This window comes from Thunnus thynnus, chromosome 10 (genome assembly GCF_963924715.1).
Source record: "Thunnus thynnus chromosome 10, fThuThy2.1, whole genome shotgun sequence".
Taxonomy (NCBI): domain Eukaryota; kingdom Metazoa; phylum Chordata; class Actinopteri; order Scombriformes; family Scombridae; genus Thunnus; species Thunnus thynnus.
In genome coordinates this window covers 26011502-26018348 of record NC_089526.1, presented here as the reverse complement: position 1 = coordinate 26018348, position 6847 = coordinate 26011502, and the positions used below count along the sequence as shown (strand labels likewise).

The 6847-nt window shown below is 37.0% G+C and overlaps 1 long non-coding RNA gene across 1 annotated transcript; it reads left to right on the top strand.

The window, feature by feature from the left end:
- The first annotated feature begins 660 nt into the window (after positions 1 to 660).
- Positions 661 to 1383, top strand: LOC137190600 (uncharacterized). The gene is made up of 2 exons (XR_010930251.1): positions 661 to 1108; positions 1222 to 1383. It is a non-coding gene; the product is annotated as an uncharacterized lncRNA (long non-coding RNA).
- The last annotated feature ends 5464 nt before the right edge of the window (positions 1384 to 6847 follow it).

Below are 6847 nucleotides of genomic sequence, written 5' to 3'. Positions count from 1 at the left end.
GTTTGTTATTGTTATTATTATGTTATTTTGTTTTTAAACTATATTATATGGTATTTCATGATATTCTCTTCCATATAGCATTATTACTGTATAGTGTGTGTATATAACATAAAATGCACATATATTACATATCTCATAATATTTCATATATTATTATGTATATTGTACTTATATGTCATACCTATATATAATTATATTATATATAGTTCATGCATCATGTTCCACAACAGGATTTCTTTCACGCAAATATTCAAATATTTGTACAATGCTCTTATATAGTCTAATGTATTGTAATGTATATATTGCTTTTAAAAGCTAATTTCTTTAAATTCTTATTTTATGTCATTCAACTATTTCTTTATCTGTTTGTTTATTTTCTTTCTTCTTATTTTTAGCTTGTCTCTGTGCTGCTACTACATGTGAATATTCCACTGAGGAAAAATAAAGTCTCATCTTATAACATGACCTGCAATTCCAACTGCCTAGTACACCAGATTTCTTGCACAGCTATTACTAGGGACTTGGTGTCTCCAGAAAAAGCTACAATTTATGTATAATTTGGGGATTATTAATTCTGAGAAATTCTGAGCTGTAGGGACGGTGAGATGGTGGGGCTTTTATGATTTCTGGAGATGGAGAGTCAGGGCTGGCTCTGCTGTCTTAGCAAACACAGCTGCAGCAAATTAACGATTAACAACCCTCTTTAACTCTCATCCTGAGACCAACAGAGGAACATGTTCACCACTCACTGTGGAAAGACGAACTTGCAGGGACTGACAAAAGCCAAAACCTTGGACTGTGACCCATGTTATGTCTGCGTCTTAATGGGGAGTATTTATATCACAGTAAAGGTGGACTCTTGATCAACGCAGGGAAACCACTCCACCTTCTTGCCCACATGCAATCACTGTTCCCCTCAAGACAGCAGGATGTAATTACTAGTTGGACCCCTTTCTTGTTCGTGTCAGTGTATTTGATGGAAAATGCTTACTATGTCCACATGCAGCACCCAAGGGAGGGTAATGGATGTGGTTTCTTCGCCCATTCGGATGTTTTGTTCGACTGCATGCGTGTCGACCTGACGAAGCCTAAACTCTAAGACGCTGTGGTAATTATTTGCATATCTTCAATTACTGCTTGTCATTGGTGAGAGGACCTGTAGAAAATATCTTTGGACTAAATGTCAAACAAATGTCAAACAAATCTATTCTTTAAATGAAGGGTGAAGCTGTCAGGATGAAGACCACATATTTAAAAATGTTTTCAAAAAAGAAAGAGATAGGGATAGAGGAGAGCTTTTGTTTTCAGGGGCATGCTAAGCTATGTATGATGGGTCTTTGGAGCATAAAATTAAATGTCACAATAAATTTTCCAATAACATCACTCCCATAATATTGTCATATTTTCTCAATCATGAACTGCTGAGCTCTAGTTGAACCCACCACACACCACACACACAGACACACTTCATTCATTTACACACAAAAATTGAAAATGGATAACATTAACATTTAAGTCTTTCAGTTACACACACAAGAGCAGTTACATACTGTGCAGCGCCATGGACCACCAAGACTCCAGCAATCATTGTGAAATGAGGCTTGATACTTGTGACATCACATTAAGTGTAGGCCCACAGTGGGTTGTTTGGTAGAGTGTCACAGTGTTATTCAAAGTACTATGCGTTTACAGCCTGAAAGATCTAGAGAGGATGCTAAAAACACTTTCTCACTCTCTGAGAGGTACATAATGTGGTCCCAACCCTCTAGACTGCAAGGCCATCTTGTCAAGTAAAATGCATGAAAGAAACTTTGCTATGTGAATTTAGAAAGCAATAATAGGTTTCTGTGCTTAGTGGTGGAAACAAATACACCAGTAAAAAACTATAAACAATATGAGATTGAATGCTTAATATAAGTTTAAAGTTGTCTTTTCCCATCATTCCAAATGAGGCATCATATGACATATTTTGGGGGCGTGTTGCCTTGACGACAAACCACAGAATAGATGGTTGTTTATATGAGCATCACAGATTTTTATTGTTTATCAAATTCATGTTTTATATGCTTGATATAAAACATATTATATTAAGTACCTCTATGCCTAAGAGGTTGATCATCTCAGTCATCATGATGCCAAGTGACAATGCTATAAGCTTTCGAGCAGCCAGCCCTGAGTGCGAAGACATATTAGTCTCAATGATGTTCCACGTGGACAGGAAGAATCAAAGCTGATTAAATTTCCATCCTGCTCCAATTAGATTTTTTTTTCCCTTGTTATAGCTCATTAGAAAATCCTGGTTGAGTGGACTGATTTCGAACCTCACCGTCACAAGAATTGGGTGATTTAATCCTTTTCCTTGATTAGAAATGAAAAGAATAATAATAAGAATTTTCCATCTAAAATAGGAGCCTATAGATGACCAAGTTCAGGCCATTTTTCTGGTAGTATTTTTATACAAATGTGATGTCTCTTGTATCTAAGTCATGTACTGTATTAAATCCCCTTTTTTCCCAGACCTAAAAATCTTGATTCAAAATCTAGATTAGATGCTTTGTGTCTTAATGTCTCTATGTGATCAACTTTAAACCAAACCAAAGTCCCTGATGTTCTTGGATTGCCAGAAAAAGATTAAAGAGTGGTAAAGGAGATTTTCCCTTTTCCTCTTACACTCTGGTGTTCAAATTCCCCAGGAATACACGGAGGAGTGAATGTTGAGATAAACACCAACATTGGTAACTCAATATCTGAATCTTGTGGAAGTCAGTGTCCCCTCACTGTCCTGGTGGCATTTTGATTGAAAGATGAGTTGATGCAAGATCAAATTATTAGCTCCCTGCCTTTTCCACAGAAATCAAAACTCCTTTTTTCCACTCATCAGTATTAAGCCAGTAATGAGTATTTGTTAAAGTTGTAAAAGCCTAAGTTATCACTCAAATCACAGAGTGAACCTTCCTCACTCCCTCTCCACTCTTGCTCTCAAAGTCCATTTTTTTGCATTTCTGAACTAGTGGTGTGTGCCGAGAGGATACGAACTGTGAATTTCAACATCCTTTAAACCACATCTCACATCTGTTAGCCTATTGGTATTTTCAAATTGCTGAAAAAAGCACTGTCAGGATGCATGTTTGAGTTCCTATAGGATTCTTCAGAAGTCTTTTTCAACTTTTTGAAGACTTGTATGATCATGGTAGTAATAATGCCTCCAGCTACCAATTTCTTAACAAATGTCCTCATTCTTTAAAATATAGACTCAAATTAATGCTTGCTTGCATTTGAAGTCCACATAGCATTATTAAATCACAGTTGAGGGCTCAGTAGTCCTCATTCAATCTCCAAAGTTCTATGATTGAATTGGCCAACCTTTGTTTAACCACAATGTTCTCTTAACATCAAAAGCTTTTGGGGGGAAGGTCATGGGCAAAATAATTATTGACATGCATTGTTGTTAATCTGACGCAGTGTCTTTTTTGGTACTGCCACTGAGAGGTGCCAAAATTGAAAATCCTACTCATAGTGGCTTTAAGATAGACTTCAATTATTGATTCCACTGCTACATATGTAAAATATGGCTAAAGCTAAGGTTATACTAAAACATTAACTGACTGCCCATAACGCAGTTCTTCATTAGTCTGTCACTATGCTTCATATTTATCATGCTGAGTGTTTTGTGTTGGTGGCAATGTGATATCAAAGCACTAGTAGGCAACACAGCGTTTTGCATTTCAGCAGACGTAAGTACAGTATTATTATCCAACCCATGTAAAGAGAGATGAATCATTTCTGATTTTTTATAATTCTACTTCATAGTTTATCTTTATTGTTAATCAAATATGTTGGATTGAAATGGAAACATTTAATCCCATCTCTAAAGACAGTCTTGTCTTTTTGACATTTAGACATTACAGGTTCATTAGTCTCATGTCAGACAGCAAAATAAAGTGAGACAGTATTCAACTGCTGCTCATCAGCGGAGGCAGACTGTAAGCAATACTATTTTGATGACAGATCTAGAACAGCAGTAATTAAGCTCTTTAAATTACACATTGGGAGTCAGGTAGACATTTAACTGGCTGATTAGTTAGGCAGTGATCATCAATATTTAATCATGGGGCACAGTTAAAATGAATGCACATGTGGAGCAGTGACCTTTGGGCACATGCAGATTTGCCTTTTTGCTGTATTTGCTGTGACCTCACACAGTATGGTACCAGAGGCAGTAAGTACCAAAGAGAGCTTAAACTGTTGTACTGATGTACTGTCTGAAATGAGTTAACAAGATCATTAGTTTCACTATGAAATAATATAAAAAGAGGGAAAATTACATGTTGAAAATTGTACCACAGTGGAGGAATTATGAGGAAGAATATAATCATATCAGTCTTTGTGCAGATATTGACTAAACTGTAAATGTGAGGATATCAGCATTTGTGAAGAAGTATTAAATTGACTTTTGAAGTGAGTCTATTTTTCTCCCATTACTCAAGGAAGCCAAGGATACTTGAAAACAAATGAACTGAAAGCTCAGCTTGGTCTCTCAGAGTGCTCGACTTTTCTTAGGACACACCAAATGACAAATGACCAATGTACATGCTGGGTGCAAAACTAAAATACGGTAGTGATTCTCACACATTGGGGAGGGTGACCAAGACAAGGGGACCTCCCACAGAAAATTGGTAGTTTTAAAAGCAAGACAATTACATTTGGTAAACCCAGAGAAAACCATTTATCTTACACTGACATAAAGCTGTCATGAGTTTTACACTGCTAAGTCCATACATTGATTTACAGACATTTATGGTATAAAGTATCATAATATCCATTGATTGAAAGTTTTAGTTGTTTCACTCTGTGTTTTATGAAGGTTTGTGTTTTTTTCCATCACAATGTCAAAAACCCAATTGGACAATTGGAGATTTTAACCTGTTCCACTCAGTTTGAAGCCTGATTATATTTTTCACACAGTCCTGACAGGTATTTTTCCTTTAGTGCATTTTGTAGCTGCTTGATCTGAACATCTTTTGAGCTACCAACTTCGTAGCTTTTTCACTGGCTGTCACTATGTACGCTGCACAATTAAATAGTTTTCCTGAGTCAAAGCTAAAGCCAAATCGATTCCTCTGTGTTACTGCTATCATAACACAACACAACAAGAGATTAAATTGAGGTTTAGAATTTTGTGTGATTGGATATGTATTACACCTCTTGCACATTTAAAGTGTTCAAATTTCTGTTTTAATTATTTTTCCTTTTTTCTTTTTGTCTTCTTTTCTGCTATACACGTTTTTTTGTCTATTTGATGTTATATTGTTTTATGACTCAGCATGTTTTAATGACTTGTTGAAATAAAGGGGAGGACTTTGTATAAGCCCTCTGGACTTTTTACTGTGTAATATTTTATTGTAACCTTTGTGCAAATAAAAAGAAAAAAAAACAAAAAAAGAGATATTTTCTTCAATGCTCAACGTGTGGTCTCTAAAACGATTGATCTGTAGAATTTTAAATAGACTGATAACAATGTCATGACCTCACTGCTAAACATGACAGACATTTGCTAAGAGCAGCAGCTGGTTTGGGGCAACAGAGCGCTGTTTTTCATTATGTGTTCATGTCAGTCGTCTTGCTGCACTTATACCTGCCTCCTCCTACTTGGTGCATGTCATCTTTCCCCACAGGAGCACTCAAGACGAGCACATGCTGTGCCACAAAGGCACTCCTCTGTTTTCCATGATCTCTCTGCAGTATGGCCTCCCCCGAGTCCTCTTGTCAGTTAAGCTGACAATCACTTTGGAAAGTGACAGGTCTGAGAGCAAGGTAACTCAGCTGTCCATGTCTTTTGCTCAATATGAACAGAAGGTTTACATGTCAAACACAAGACTGCACATCTTGCAACCAGTGTGTCTTTGGCTTTACAGCTGTTTGCATACACAGCAAAGTTTTCCATATCTTGAATATTCATTTAGATTACTGTGACTCTTTTATCATATCAGAGATTGCCAAAGACAAACACAGGAACCCATACTGGCAGCTAACAATCTTTGACAGACGTGTCGTGGAGGAAAAAAGTCTTCAGCATTTGCAGCTACATTTCTGTACCAATTTTACATTTCTACAATTAAAGGAACAATTTGACATTTTGAGAAATACATTAATCTCTGAAAGATAGATGAGAGAACTTTGGTAAATATGAAGCTGGAGCTAGCAGCTGTTAGCTCAGCAGAAAGAAACAGGGGGAAACAGCTAGCCTGGCTAGCTGCTAACCAAACTACAGACACCGGCACCTCTAAAGCTCACTGACTAACAAATTATATCTTGTTGGTTGTATCCAAACACACATTCACCCTCATAAAACCATAATTGATTTTGTTCCCTTTGTTCATTGCCAGACAAGCGGTGTCCCATATGCTATGGTTAGTTTAGTTTAGGGGAGTGTAGTTGCTGAGGGTGCCATAGCCTATTTAGACTGTTGTACAGGTGCCATGCCATTGGTCCGACAGCCCATTATTCTGAAATGCCAATAGTTTGTAAAAGTCATTGGCCAAAAGCCCATCAGTCTGACGGCCCATTATCCTGAAAACAAAAGCCCACTGCTCTGGAGGCCCGTTGCTCCAAAAATACACACTCTCCCTGGAGTTTTTTGCCCTTAATATCTTAATGTATTTTGACATGCAAACACAAAGATACCATTTACAAAATGTTTGCTTTTTAGTGCATTTAGTGCATACTAACCCTAACCCTAACCCTAGCCTAATCTAAGGGCTAAACCTAACCATAAAAAATGGCAGTGCATCAGTTTTATGTGCATTATTCTTTGCTGTAGTTCTCTGTGCTATAATCCAAGGTGTGC